This window comes from Vulpes vulpes, chromosome 13 (genome assembly GCF_048418805.1).
Source record: "Vulpes vulpes isolate BD-2025 chromosome 13, VulVul3, whole genome shotgun sequence".
NCBI lineage: Eukaryota > Metazoa > Chordata > Mammalia > Carnivora > Canidae > Vulpes > Vulpes vulpes.
In genome coordinates, this window is record NC_132792.1 from 152,526,410 (window position 1) to 152,542,797 (window position 16,388).

The window sequence follows — 16,388 nt, forward strand, 5'->3', positions numbered from 1 at the left end:
TTGATTTTTTTTTTTTTAGCTTTATTGAGGTACAAATTAACAGATAAAATAGTAAGATGTTTAAAACGTTCATCTACACACATATGTTATAAAAAGTTTCATCTAGTTAATTAACATCAGCTCTCATATTTATCTCTTCTTTTGACTCCTAATTCTCTCCTGAATTGAAATACCTTCTTTTACATAGTGCCCATCTGCTTGTGTAGTGAGGTTTTCTTGAATTCTCTTCTGCCCCGTTTATCTACATATCTATTCCTGGATCAATGCCATACTATATACAATCATAGGTTAGTGGCATATTTTGGTACCTGGTACATTGGATAATTCTCTTGTTTTTCTGCTTCAAAGAGTTCTTTGCTCTTTTGCATATATTACTCTCTATATACGTAATAGAACCACCCATTGAACTCTAAAACAAACAAACTCTTGCATTGCTGATCAGAATTTCTATGAATTTGTAGATCTGGTGATATTTGACATCTTAACAATACTAGCAGTTTTCATTCCGAAAATGCTTCATCATTTATTTTATATTCCTTTTACTTCCTCGGGGAAAGTTTTATAGTTTTCTTCTATGGATCTTGCACATTTCTTGTTAGATTTGTGCACATGCATTTAATGAATTTTGTTGCTATTGTATATTGCATATTTGCTATTTTGTCAACCATACTCACCTTATTTTTTGGGGGAAATCTCATAGTAAGGAAAGGAGTTGCTCTGGTTTTACCTGCCTCTTACTACAGAAGGTAAAGTAGAGAGAATATTTTATCTCCCCACTTCTGACAGCTACAGAATGAACATATAACTTAGTCTTGGTCACTGAAATGCTACTACCATAGACATTAAACCTTAAGAGAACAATGCAAAGGATCTGTTAGAGATATTTTTGGTGTAGTAGCTGGTTGGAGGTGGAGTGATGAGGTTCAGTGGCTCGATGGTGAGTGTACTGGGACAGAGGAGACCAGCAGCATGGCAGTGGTGGCCAGTGGTGGCACTGCCAAGCAAATTGCTTTTGGTATGATCTTGGGTGTGCATTTCTTGTTCTCGATTTCTGCCTGAACTTCCTCCAATCAATTCAGTGACCTGTTTGATACCCTTCCAATAATCTTTGTTTTGCCTAAGATAACTAGAATTAGTTTCTATTATTTATAACCAAGAATCCTGACAAGGGATTATCTTACCATTACAGTTTATAATTGGTTACGGTTGATGCATATACATGATAGCAATTTTTGCAATAGTTTTAGAAGCCAAGGAAAAATGTATTATTTGACCTTCTGTCATTCATGTTTCAAGGATTCTGAGGCTGTAATAGTCCTGAGAGTGCCTAGCTATTGAACATCTACCACACGATGGGTACATGTGTCCTTACTGCATTCGACTCCTATAATTATTGTGAAGACCTGCCATTTTGATTTCTATTTTTATAAATAAGAAATGGAGTTTTAGAGAGATTATGGTCCATGATTATGTAATTAATCAGGAATGGAGCCAGACTTTGAACTTATGTTTGTCCTATCCTTGAGCCCCTGATCTTTTTAGTTCATCAAGCTGACTTTCTAAATAAGTATCATCTTTTAAATATTTACTTCCCAGATATACATGTGTAATATTCATCACATTTTTCCCCCTAAGAACATGGACATTGTCTCAGGTCTTCTCTTTAGACCTCTAAGCTTTATTCATGTCCATCCTGGGGCACTTGGGTGGCTCAGTTGGTTAAGCATCCAACTCGATTTCAGCTCAGGTTATGATCTCAAGGTCATGGGATCGAGCTTCATGTCAGGCTCCACACTCAGTAGGGAGTCTGGTTCAGATTCCCTCTCTTCCTCTCCCTCTGCCCCTCCCCTGCTCATGAACACATTCTTGCTCACTCTCTTCCATTTTCTCAAATAAATTGATTGCTAAAAAAAGAAAAAAAAAAAAAAGAAAAGAAAAAGAAAGAAACCCAGGCCCTTTCTCCATTTTGACAAAGGGGAAGAAAAATACAATCTCCTCTTTTTCAGGGGAGCTAAGTTTGAAGTTTTAAAAAAAGGGACGACAATTAGAAAAATAAAATGAGGTGCCACAAACAAGTACAGAGACATTTTGCAGAACATAGACATCTGAGCATAATTTTATACACTGTTTAGCCAGCAAATTGTGGCACATATTTCAGAATGTTTAGAGACTAGTTTCTTTATTTTTATTCATCGCATTCTGGAATAGATATCAAATCATGATGTTCAGATTTCTGGCCTTGGTAGACTTCACTGAGTGTAACTTTTAGTTGTCATGTAGTCTTCAGTCTCCTTCCCCAAACCTGCATTGAATCCAAGTTTCCTTGCTCAGTCCCTCAAGTCATCCTCTCTGGCTTGGTAAGATGGGATTTAGAGTTCAGAGGCTGCCCACACACAAGCTCTGAGATTGCCTTCTCTTGAAGTTTCTCCTTCCCATCTACCAGGAAGAGGGTCCCATCCATCTGATTGTACAAATGCCTCTCAGGGCAGTAGAAACTCTTACACTGACTTTAGTGTCATTATTTTCCTCTTTCTAGAGGTCTCTATGGCTTCAGTCTATAAGCTCCAAAATTGCCCTTGAAAAACATTGTTTTTCTGAAACCTATTCGTCAATATTATTAAGGTTGGTTCTCTCCCTAACCTAATATGCTGATCTAGTGTCTTAAAGATTTGGTGGCTACATTTTCCAAATGTAAAATTGGAATATATGGTCTGACAAGGTGATAGAATATTTGGAAAATTTCAGGTCTGACCTAGAAAATTCAGGACATGCAGTTGTCATACATAATGGCCAAGTGGCCTAGATAACACACATCGTTTTCCCTGATGCCTGTCGGCATCATGACAGCTTCATTTTATGGTCCAAGATAGCCTGTCTCTTTCTGCTTTGGGTCACCTAGTTAGTAAATCCCAATTTCCTCTCAGAAGGATGAATCCTGCTTTCAGCTTATTTGTAACACAAGGATGAGTGACAACCCTTGTACCTGGCTTCACCCACTTCTACGCATCAACTTGGCTTTACACAAAGGGAGTTTCCCATGGAATGTCTTGTGGCTGAGTAACCAGCCCAGCCACACTGGAACTCAGGCCATGGAAAGCTAGTAGGCTCTCCTCCAGCTTGTTTGCATGACCTACCATGCATAGTGTGGGATGGAGATTCTTTTGGGAGAATAAAAGAAATTAAATAATTTTCCCCTGGGAAAAAAGTAGGGGAAATTGAAAATAAAGGTGGGAGGAGGAGGACGTGCTTGTTTTTCTGTTGTGGACTGTGATGAAGAGTGGAAATCGATTTGCAAGGCAGAGAGAGCAGCAGCAAGACTAGTTCTCCTGAGAAGTTTGTGATTTCTGAGCACATGTTTGGTTGCCTAGGATCCAGGTGTTCATGGAGAAGACAGAATTTGGGAGAAGGGCTCTCTTCTTATTCTGGGCATAAGACCCCTCTGTGACGTACAGTTTGGGAAGCACCAGGAGAAGATATGGGCTATGGACTGGATGTGTCCCCTCCCCAACTACATATGTTGAAGCTCTAGCCCCAACCCATGTGATTATATTGGAGATAAAGCCTAGAAGGGGATGATAGAGGCTACACAGGGTCATAAGGGTGGAACCCTGTTCCGACAGAACTAGTGTCTTTAGAACAGAGGTAGAGACACCAGAGAACTTGCTGTGTCTCATCATGTTTTCCCATCATGTTAGGACAGCAAGAAGGCATCCTTGGAGAAGGCAGGAAAAGAACTCTTATCAGTAACTGAACTCTGTTGGAACCTGGATCTTGGACTCTCCAGCCTCCAGAAATGGGAGAAAATAAATGCCTGTATTTTTTTGTTTGTTTGTTTTTGTTTTTGTTTTTTAAGATTTATTTGGGAGTTAGGGGGAGCAACAGAGGGAGAGAATCTTTCAAGCAGATTCACCTCTGAGCATGGAGCCTGACACGGGGCTCTATCTCAGGACCCTGAGATCATGACCTGAGTTGAAACCAATAGTCAGACCCTCAACTGACTGAGCTACTCAGTGGCTGCTGTTTGAACCCCCCAATATCAGGTATTTTGTTATAGCAGCCTGAGCAGACTGAGGTACCCCCATCACAGATGTTGTTTCTTTAGAGTACACTGGCAGCAAAGGCAGGGCAGGGTAGAGGGCAGAGGAGGTTCAGCAGAAAGGCTCTGGAGCCAGGTTGAATGGGTTTGTATCATGCTCTACACTCACTAGTTCTGCAATGGTGCAAGTTAATTGATTTTCTCATCTGACAAATGGGCCTAATTGAAAATTAAATGAGCAAATGCATGTGAAGTGCTTAGAGCAGTGACTAGCATGTAGAAAGCTTGAGCAAGTGTTTGCTTTTACAGGCATATCTCATTTTACTGCACTTTGCAGATACTATGGGGTTTTTTTTTGTTTGTTTTGTTTTTGTTTTTAACAAATTGAAAGTTTGTGGTAACCCTGCATCAAGCAAATCTACCAGCACCATTTTTCCAACAGCATTTGCTCATTTTGTGTCTCTTGTTACACTACAGTACTTCTAGCAATATTTCAAACTTTGTTTTTTATTTGTTTGTTTTTGTTTTTTAGTGAGCTCTATGCCCAGTGTGAGGCTCGAACTCACAACCCCAAGATCAAGAGTCACATGCTCTACTGAATGAGTCAGCCAGGCACTCCTCAAACTTTTTCATTTTTTTTACATGTGATCAGTGATGTTTGATGTTACTATTATAATTGCTTTGGGGCACCATGACTGTGCCCATGTAAGTTGTGCCAATATATTGTGCCTACAAATTTAGTGGGTAACAGTTTTGTGTGCTCTGACTGCCCTACTGACTCATTGTTTCCCCACCTCTTTCCCTCTCCTTAGTCTCCCTATTTCCTGAGACATAACGATTTTTGAAATTAGGCCAGTTAATAACCCTACAATGGCTTCTAGGTGTTTAAGTGAAAGAGAGAGTTGCACATTTCTCACTTTAAATCAAAAGCTAGAAAAGAATATGCTTAGTGAGGAAGGCATGTTGAAAGCTGGGTAGGCTGAAAGCTAGGCTTCTTGTGCCAGTTAGCCAATTTGTGAATACAAAGGAAAAGTTCTCGAGGGAAATTAAAAGTGCTGCTCCAGGGAACACATGGATAAGAAGAGAGGGAAACACCCTTATTGTTGACATGGAGAAAGTTCTAGTGGTCTGAATAGGAGATCAAGTGAACCACACCATTCCCTTAAGCCAAAACCCAATGCAGTGCAAGATATTGACTCTTCAATTCTGTGGAGGCTGAGAGCAGTGAGGAAGTTTCAGAAGAAAAGCTTGAAGCTAGCAAAGGTTGGTTTGTGTGGTTTACAGAAAAAAGCTGTCTCTATAACATCAAAGTGCAAGATGAAGCATCAAGTGCTGATGTAAAAGCTGCAGCCAGTTTCCCAGAAGATCTAACTACAAGAATTCATGAAACTGGCTACACTAAATAACAATTTTCTATTAGAAGATTCCATCTAGGACTTTTCATAGCTAGAGAGAAGTCAATGCCTGACTTCAAAGCTTCAAAGGATAGGCTGACTCTCTCGTCCGGAGCTGTGCAACTGGTGACTTTAAGTTGAAACTTATGCTCAGTTAGCATTCCAAAAGTCCCAGGGCCCTTCAGAATTATGCTGAATCTACTCTGTTGATGCTCTATAAATGGAACAACAAAGCCTGGATGATTTGATAAGAAAAATCTGTTTACAACATGATTTACTGAATATTTTAAGTCCATTGTTGAGACCTACTGCCACCCCCAAAAAAAAGATTCCCTCCAAAAGATTACTGCTCATTGACAGTGCACCTGGTTACCAAGAGCTGTGGTAGAGATGTCCAATGAGATTAACATTTTCTTGCCTGCAAAATAATCAATTCTGCAAACCATCCAGTCTGCAGCCCATGGATCAAGGAGTAATTTTGACTTTTTGTCTTATTTAAGAAATACATTTGGTAAGGCTATAGGTGCATATATGGTGATTCCTTTGATAAATCTGGGCAAGGTAAATTGAGAAATCTCTGTAAAGAATTCATCATTCAAGATGCCATTAGGAACATTTGATTCATGAGAAGAGATTCAAATATCAGCATTCCAGGAGTTTGGAAGAAGTTGATTCTGACCCTCACGGATGACTTTGAGGGGTTCAGGACTTCATTGGAGGAAGTCGCTGCAGATGTGGTAGAAATATCAAGAGAACTGGAATCAGAAGTGAAGCCTGAAGCCATGAGTGAATTGCTCTAATCTCCTGATAGAACTTGAATGAATGAGGATTGCTTATGGATGAGCAAAGAAAGTGGTTTCTTGAGATGGAATCTACAGGTGAAGATGCCATGAAGGCTGTTGGAATGACAACAAAGGATTTTTGAATATTACATTAACTGAGTTGAAAAAACAGTGGCGTGGTTTGAGGGGCTTAACTCCAATTTTGAAAGCAGTTCTACTCTAGGTAAAAGGCTATCAAACAGTACCACATACTACTAAGAAATTGTTCGTGAAAGGAAGAGTCCATTGATGTAGCAAATTTCATTGTTGTCTTAATTTAAGAAGTTGACACCCAACCTTCAGCAATCGCTGCCCTAATCAGTCAGAAGCCATCAACATTGAGACAAGACCCCCCCCCCACCAGAAAAAAGATTATGACTTGCTGAAAGCTCAGATGATGGTTAGCATTTTTCAACTCTAAAGCATTTTTTATTAAGGTATATACATAGTTTTTTAAATATAATGTTACTGTATACCTGCTAGACTACAGCATATATAAACATAACTTTTTAGTGCAGTGAGAACCCAAAATAACCCACTTGAGTCTCTTTATTGTGATTATTTCCTTTCTTGTGGTGGTCTGCAGCTCAACTTGCAAGATCTCTCAGATCTGCCTGTATTTTGTTTGTTATTATATTTTTTGCTTCCATAAGGAATGTTATTATCATTTTTTCTTGTTTTTGTTGGTGGTGTGAGGAATTCAGAATAGGGTACCATTAATGGAATTATTTTTGAGCTCATTAGATATCTTGCTAGAGCTCCCACAAACAATCTGCATAAGCTTACATGGGGCATTGCGGATCTGTAGTTAATCAGTTGATACAAAAGTCTTTGCAAATTTGGATATAAATATTAATGTGACCTCACTTATATCCATAGGCTGATGAGGCCTGTGTGTATTAGTATAACCTGTAATTATTGTTTTATAATGCTCCTTGCAGAAGCAACTGCTAACACCTCACTGAAGTCCATGCTTTCCTCGCCCTCCTGGACAGATTGTGATGCCAGCTTTCCTGCTGGTAGGTGCATCTGTGTAACAAAAGCCCAGTTGTAGAACGTGACATGGAAGTGATATGTGCCACACCCAGGCTTGGCCCATGAAAACTTCCCGTGGGCGCATCTTGTGCATTTCTTCTTCTAGGTGGCAGGAATGAGAATACCTCTAAAGAACAAAATCCAACTCCTGAAAATGGCAGAAACTCCATCAGTCCTGGTCCTTGAATAATAGCAACTGTTCAGCCTACTGGCAAAAAAAATGAGCTTCTATTGTGTTTGTGCTATGCATTTTTGAAAGGTTATTTGCTACTGCAGTTAGCCTAATATATTTTAAATATCGTAAGCCTACCGTAAGTATAAAATGCTTCTTTCATGTTTCTTCAAAAGGGTTATTTACCTGCACATTATAGATGTAGTTATTTCTATAAAAAAGCAAGACTCATGAGATTTGGTCGGAAAGCAATTTTATATTTATTTCCCACTGTCCTTTTATACTTGCTCAGTGGTAGAGGTCTTTCCTTTCCCATGGACATAAACTAGGGTGAACCTCACAACATTTCTGGTCACTTCTAGTAAAGGCAAAGACCTATGTTTATTTAAAATTGCAAAGACAAACTCAATTTGGTAATAAACATGTCCATTTTTTAATAATAACCAAAGCTTCCAACTTCATTGAAAGGTCATATTTTCCTCCTTCATCTTCTTGCTTCTTGCATGTTGCAGATGGAGTCTCCTGCCTTCGGGAAAGATGGTGTGGTCAGTTTTTTCTCTATATTTTATCTGACCATCCAGGGTAGAGTGGAGTGTGGAATGGGGATGGAATGGCAGGGGCATGAGAAGAGATAAGGGGAGCAGAAAAGTTTTTATTTACCAGCACAGTCAGACTCAAGAGGTAGACACTTCTTTCTGTCTCTTTCTTTCATGAGTTTGATCTTCAGAAATTTTTTGGAGATATCGTTTCACTGGTAGTCTCTGACCTTCAGGTACCTAACCTGGGTGTATGATTCTCTGGCCCAATTTTATTATTGAATCTTGAACCCCCCTCAGTTTTTAAAAGTCCGTGATCCACCTCCTGGTTCTCTCTGGTCTTGACAAACTTTCAGGTGGGCTATGCTGAAAAGCATTTTAAAGACTCTAATTCTGGCTCTGTATTTGGTATCCTTTGATCTGCCAACTTTTATTTCTTGCTGGCTGGGTGAATAGTCAACAGAAACCCTCCTTTGTTCTACTGCCAAAGCCTCTAGCCAGTTTATCTTTTGTTCTCTTGATTTCCGGAATGGAATTAAGGTATCAATACATCGTGGTACCCTTATCCCACATCCAAGCACAGGAACACATCTCAGATCCACTGAGTGTTCTCATTGAACCTAACTTTCTTAGAGTTAGGCGAAGGTCAAAAGGAGATACTCATAGTCCCACTATCCCCAAAGAGATTCTCATCACAAATCTCTGCATTCATGTTCTCTCTCTCTCTTTTTGTTAAAGATTTATTTATTTATTTGAGAGAGAGAAAGAGAGAGAGAGAAAAAAAACAGGAAGAAGAAGAAGAAGAAGAAGAAGAAGAAGAAGAAGAAGAAGAAGAAGGAGGAGGAGGAGGAGGAGGAGGAGGAGGAGGAGGAGGAGGAGGAGGAGGAGGAGGAGAGCCAGAGGGAGAGGGAAAGAGAGAATCTCAAGCAGACTCCATCTGACATGGGGCTCAATCTCATGACCCTGAGATGGTGACTTGAGCTGAAACCAAGAATCAGACGCTTAACCAACTCAGCCACCCAGGTGCCCTGTGAATTTATATTCTCTTGTCCCTTAATATATAACCTTAATGTGGATGAGGAGGTTCAAGAATCATGACACTGATTTTTATCATTTCCTCTGAAAATCTGCATCTTAATTGTGTATCTGAAGGTGGTATCCAGTATAATTGTAACTCATTATAAAACTTCAATTTAAACATCCTGCTACAAAAATAAAAAATAAAAAAAAATAAAAAAAATAAACATCCTGCTACAAAGAGGTTAAATGTGTTATATATCAAAAACTAGGATCTGAGATTCTGAGACTCAGCAAGTATGTGGTTATAACGTGAAACAATGAAGAGAAAGTAGGATTTGTTAATTTATTCAACAAATATATACTGAGTCTTTATTATATAACAGCTTCTGAAAAAGGCATTAGAGGTTGAGTAAAGTAGAAAACGTACATAGTCACTGCCTTTATGGAGCTTGTAGTTCAGATAGGGAGACAAATATTAATTAAATAATTAAACAAAATGATATATAATTTAAAATATTGATGATTATATGAAAGGACACTATTGGATGTTATAAGACAGAATCAGAAACACCTGATTTAGATGGAGAGTTTTGTTTGTTTGTCTTTGTTTTTGCTTTTTTTAGATGGAGAGTTTCTAAGGAAAAGTCATTAGGAGGAGGTGGCCAGGTGAAATTTTGAGAAGAGCATTACAAAGAGAAGGAAGGTTGTCTTTAAAGTCTGTGAGGCTATAGTTTGCTTAGTAAATCTGAAGAATAAAAGGAAAGCCAGAGTCAGTGTTCCCTTAGGAGCCCAGTCATGCAATGCCTTGGAGGCCAAGTAGGACATTTTGGAAATCCACTAAAGGAGGAGTAAAGGGGTAAGATTTGTGCTTAGGAATGATCATATTAACTGCTGTAAAGAGGCTGAATTAGGATGGGAGTGAACCTAGATAATCCAGGAAAAAAAAATATGATTCAGACCAGGTATGGTAATGAAGATAGATGGAAAGAAGAAGGCCTATTTGGGGTATACATTGGAGGTAATCACAAAAGGACTTGGACTTGAATTGGATGAAGAAAAGGGAAGTATTTAGGACAACTCTCAGGTTTGTGGTTTGGCCAAAAGGTGAACAGAGAAGGCATGCACTGATGAAGGGAATGCTAAATAGGAGCCAATTATAGGCGGGTTTGAGAGAGTATAAGGAAAGCAAGAGGATCTTGGCTCCTGCAAACTGGTCTGAGGCAAGGGTTAAAAATTTTCATATGCTTGGCCACAAACACCTCCTTCTCGGGAAGAGAATAAATGAGAGCAAATAGCCATGAGGGAGTAATGGTTGCCTGGGCGAAATTAGAAGAAACATTTTAAAGCCGCTTATGTAAGTATTTTTATTGTCCAGGAGCCCTAGGAGAATGTTGATCAAGAACAAAGGCATCCTGTGATTGTCTTGTGTCCGCTAAAAAGTAATGAGCACAAAATAATGCCTGTGAGACTGAAGGACACTTGCCTACTCCCAGCCTTTCACTCTTTGGAAAAGCGTCTTTAGAAACCTGCATACTACGCAATCAGAGAGTGATATTCCTCTGTCTTGTTGGCTCCCTGGTATACAAACTGTCCCTAATAAATACCTGCTTTCTTTTTCTCAAGTTCAATGCTCATTTCTATGACATTGAGACTCAAGACACTGGTCTTAGAGGTCTGGTAATAGGAGGAAGATATGGAATTTAGTTCAAGACACACTGGATTTGAGGAGTCCATGGAACTTCTAAACAGAGAGGCTAAACCAACATCTGCATAGAAGCATCTGGAGCTCAAAAGAGAAATTTATTTATTTATTTATTTATTTATTTATTTATTTATTTTAATTTTATTTATTTATTCATGAGAGACAGAGAGAGAGAGAGGCAGAGAGAGAAGCAGGCTCCATGCAGGGAGCCCGATGTAAGACTCGATCCCGGGACTCCAGGATCACGCCTTGGGACAAAGGCAGGTGCTAAACCACTGAGCCACCCAGGGAATCCCCACATAAATTTATTTTTTTTTAAATTATTAATATGTATTTTTTATTAGAGATCAATTTGCCAACATATAGTATAACAGCCAGTGCTCATCCCATCAAGTGCCCCCCTCAGTGCCCGTCACCCAGTCACCCCATCCCCCTGTCCACCTCCCCTTCTGCTACCCCTTGTTTGTTTCCCAGAGTTAAGAGTCTCTCATGTAAAGATTATATCTATTTATTCATGAGACACACACACACACACACAGAGGAAGAGGCAGAGACATAGGCAGAGGGAGAAGCAGCCTCCATGCAGGGATCCTGATGCAGGACTCGATCCTGGGACTCCAGGATCATGACCTGAGCCAAAGGCAGATACCCAACTGCTGAGCCACCCAGGTGTCCTCCAAAAGAGAAATTTAAGCTAGAGATTAAAATGTGGGAGTTGGTGGCATACAATTATCACTTAGAGGTTGCATAGAGAAGGAGCCAGTGAGGTGAGAAAAAAAAACAGGACCATGAGACATTATCAAAGCAAGTCTATTAAGAAAGAAAGAGTGGCCAGGTCCATTGAAATTTGTTGAGATATCAAAGTAGGAACAGCAACTAAAACGTGCCCATTGAATTTTGCAATAGTGATTTTGCGTTAGTGATTCTAGTAAGAAAGTTTAGGGAAGAAAGAACTTGGAAGAAGTTATCGTTGAGTGGGTAGCAAGCATTCCAGGATCAGATGCTGGAAGGACAAGATTCATTACCAGATAGTGAGAAGCAGAAAGTGGAGAGTGGACACAAGTCGGGAATCAAGCACACAGAAGGATGCCAGGGCAAAGTACTACATCAGAAGGACAAAGAATGATTTAGAGTCAGAGGATCCTCAGTGATCATTTCATCAAACCTGACCCCACAGATGAGTAAGGGGAGGCCTAGAAATGACTGTGGACGCCACACAGTGAAAGGATAGGGGAGCCAGGACTAGAACCTTGTCTGTCCAGGATTGGAGTCCATCGCTTTTCCTGCTACCTATGTGGCCTCCCACGGTCTGCTTCTTCCAGGCAAGTGACTCAGGAAGAGGATCTCAGCTCCGTTGTCAGGCAGCACCTGGCAGTCCCATCTGGAAGAAACTCATTGGAGCAGACTTAAGTGACCTGTACTTACAACCGGCAAGCCAGGGTCAGAAATAATCAAGCCTCAGCCGGATTTATCAGCAGCTAGAAGCACGCTTCCGAGGCTGCCTGTCTCTTTGAGTTGCTCAGGCACAGGCCACACAGCTCTCCCTCGGTCTCCAGTGGCAGGAGGACTTCATAAATGACATTTGATTATGCTCAACACAGCAGCCAGAGGCTGTACACCAACTGCAGTAAAGACAGCAAACACAAGCGATCTCCATAAAACACGGGAGCCCTGGGGGAATGGAATCGAAATCTTAATGTAGAGATCCACGGCCACTAAGGCAAATGACAGCAAAATGGGAACAAATTGCAAAACCAATAATAATAAAATTCCTGCTTGTGCTGCCTGTAGGGCATCGGCTCTCCAATATCACCCCCGGGGAGCAAAGTCAACTCTCCATGGGGTCAGGGGAGGCTATTAGAAGCCTGCTTGCTGGGCTTCTCAGCTGGAACCCATGGCTGCTGAAATAGCTTTGTGTGCAATTGAGTTGGAACCCTCTAATCCTGCCTTTCTGCCTGAGGAATCATAGGCAAATTTAGCCTTATTCCCAAACCGGGAATATTGGGACGTATGAATCTGGATTTTTTTTTTTTTTTGATTTCTCAAATATTTAGTTTTGAATGAAATTTTTGAATTTCAATGCTAGTAGAAGTCTTGGAGAGATCATTTAGTTCTCCCCATGTCTTTATTCATAGAAATGGAGAGCCAGAGAAATAGGGGACTTTGTCCCGAATCACACAGCTCGTGACAGTGCTTGAATTAGAATCTGGGGCTCTGAATACGCAGTCATCGCTCCCAGGCAGATGTAGGGAAGGAGGACTTACTGTTAAATCAGGAACTAAATATAGATGGACTCCCCCCCCCCCCATTCTAAGAGAGTCACAGAATTAATCTCAGGGGGAAATTTATTCTTTTGTTTAGAAACACACTTTCATTAATTTTTTTTTTTTTTTTTGTCAGAAAAGGCACAGCTTTGGGTTTTGTCTAAAATGGTGAAGTTAGGCTCTCTGCTCCTCCCCGTTCGACAGACAGCCGCATCTTCTGGTGCAGGGCCAGTCTAGTCCCTGAGACACGATGGTGAAGGTCGGAGTGAATGGATTTGGCCGTATTGGGCGCCTGGTCACCAAGGCTCCTTTTAACTCTGGCAAAGTGGATATTGTCGCCATCAAGGACCCCTTCATTGACCTCAACTACATGGTGTACATGTTCCAGTATGATTCTACCCATGACAAATTCCATGGCATGGTCAAGGCTGAGAACGGGAAACTTGTCATCAATGGGAAGTCCATCTCCATCTTCCAGGAGTGAGATCCCGTCAACATCAAATGAGGTGATGCTGGTGCTGAGTATGTTGTGGAGTCCACTGGGGTCTTCACCACCATGGAGAAAGCTGGGGCTCACTTGAAGGGCGGGACCAAGAGGGTCATCATCTCTGCCCCTTCTGCTGATGCCCCCATGTTTGTGATGGGCGTGAACCTTGAGAAGTATGACAACTCCTTCAAGATTGTCAGCAATGCCTCCTGCACCACCAACTGCTTGGCTCCTCTGGCCAAAGTCATCCATGACCACTTTGGCATCGTGGAGGGCCTCATGACCACAGTCCATGCCATCATTGCCACCCAGAAGACCATGGACGGCCCCTCTGGGAAGCTGTGACGTGATGGCCAAGGGACTGCCCAGAACATCATCCCTGCTCCACTGGTGTCACCAAGGCTGTAGGCAAGGTCATCCCTGAGCTGAATGGGAAGCTCACTGGCATGGCCTTCAGTGTCCCCACCCCCAGCATGTCAGTTGTGGATCTGACTTGCCGCCTGGGGAAAGCTGCCAAATATGGCGACATCAGGAAGGTGGTGAAGCAGGCATCAGAGGGCCCCTCAAGGGCATCCTGGGCTACTCTGAGGATCAGGTTGTCTCCTGCGACTTCAACAGTGACACCCACTCTTGCACCTTCGACACCGAGGCTGGCATTGCCCTCAATGACCACTTTGTCAAGCTCATTTCCTGGTATGACAATGAATTTGGCTACAGCAACTGGGTGGTGGACCTCATGGTCCACATGGCCTCCAAGGAGTAAGAGCCTCCTGGACCACCAGCCCCAGCAAGAACAAGAGGAAGAGAGAGGCCCTCAGCTGCTGGGGAGTCCCTGCCCCAACTTAATCCCCCAACACACTGAGAATCTCCTGACCTCCAATTTACATCCCAGACCCCGAGGAAGGGGAGGGGTTTGGGGAGCCCTACCTTGTCATGTACCATCAATAAAGTATACTCTACCCAGCCAATAAATAAATAAATAAATAAATAAATAAATAAATAAATAAAATAAAATAAAATAAAATAGAATGGGGAAATTAAGTGAACTGTATAAAACTGCATAATAAAATAGAAGTGCATTCTCCCCAGGGTTGGAGGGATTGTTTTGTTCTGTCTGGGGATAGCAGTGGGGTAGATTTCCCCTCGAGGAGAGTTCTGGTGGGTTTTTCACTTGTAGACAGAGGGAGAACTCACCAGGCTGAGTGAAGTTGGCTGTGGGTTTTACAGACCTAGACAATTTGGGGAGCAATGGCCTCCTTACAGGTGGCTCCGGAATATGTGATATTACCCTGATTAGCCCTGTTAGCCTTCAATGACAATGGTTTGTTTCACTCCTAAGCATAGTGTGAATGGTGTTGGGTAGAATGGAAGCAATATATGGGCTTCCGGGCACTGAAGAGGGGAGGCTTTCCTAGCACCTCTCTCCCTGGAGACTTTGAGGCCTAGAAGAAGTGAAAGCAGCATGACAGGAAGAGAGAACCACATCCCAGAATTCCAGAAGCTGACAAGCAAGTGGAGGCTTTGGGGAGGGCAGGCAGTGATGACCACCAGCCAGGTGGCAGCATGGGAGTAGGGAGCAGTTGGACCCAGACTCAACCCAAAACCAGACTTACTGGGGGGAGGTACTCTTGCAGGAGTGGTGGGCAAGCCATGAAAGGTAAGAGACTCTAGATTCTGCTTTAGGAAATGAGAAATTGTGTGGGTAATAAGTATCAGAGGGGATCCTGGCCTTGGGTATTCGAGTTAGTCACTTAACTTTGCTGAATTCTCTGTCCTCATGCTAAAAGAGGTTCAATTTTACTCTTCAAAGTTGTTGTTCTGATTCAATACAATAATATGTTAATGTGCGATAGAATGAACACATTATTTCTCTCTTTATATTCCTGCTACATGGGCCATCTCAACCCCAAAGCTAATCGGTGCCAATATCAGTGCAATCATTCATTTAGCTTTCTCTCCTGCTCAGCCACAAGGTCATTCCAAAGAGCAGGTGAGCAAAGGCATTGTGGTATAGAAGGGATTCCAGGCTCACTCCTTCCTAGGCAGCCAGTATTTCTCTCCTTGAATCTCCCTTTTTATTTGGGGTTTCAGGATGAAAGATTCAGGAACTGAAATCGTCCCCCTTCTACATTTTGAGATTAAGATTCCAGAGGTATCCATAATGGGGAAAAAGTCATGAAGAAAAGTAAAGTCATTCTAATCACCAGATACTTAGATATGGTCAAAGGCGGTAGGGATAGCAAGGTAGGTGGAAAGGAAAACAGGAGTCAGAGAGGATCTGAACCTCTTTTACTGGCAGTTCTCTGGAGCTTGTGGGAAAGCACAATATATATTTTGAGCTGTGTACATCTCATTTCACTGTTTAAAGGAAAATAGCAGGCCCAGGCCACAAGAGGCCCACACGGAGAGACGGGGCCTTGGGGTATACATACACTCAATACTGTGACCTTCTCAAATATAAACATTCCAGAGATGAATAGTTTATGACTTCTGCTGGTGCCTGAGATAGCTTCATAAATGAATGAATTAGATTTGGCCACAGTAAATACCAACTGTAAGAAATTTGCAAGGCCAGCAAAGGAAAAACAAAGGAATGGAAGCTTCTGGTTATCCTTACAAGAAATGTGATTATTTTTCATTTGTAGACTCTGTAATATATGTTAATTTTCATGCTTTCTAAAGAGAACAAAGGATTCTTACTTTTTGTGGTGGATGCTATAGATTATTTGGCATATCTCTTCTCCTTTTTTCTTAATGATTCAACTCTGACTTTGTTTAGGGTGGCAATGAGCCTAGGTATTCCCCAGCGCCTCCTTGTGCATAGGGTGGCTGAATAGAATAGTTCTGGCCATTAGGTGTAAATGGAAATCACTGGTTGGAACTTCTGGAAAGGTCCTGGGGAGGGGTACAGAGTCATCTCA

General features: G+C 41.5%; 1 pseudogene; it reads left to right on the plus strand.

Annotated features, from left to right (window-relative positions):
- Nucleotides 1–13,230: 13,230 nt before the first annotated feature.
- LOC112907161 (glyceraldehyde-3-phosphate dehydrogenase pseudogene) lies at nt 13,231–14,364 on the plus strand (annotated as a pseudogene).
- The last annotated feature ends 2,024 nt before the right edge of the window (nt 14,365–16,388 follow it).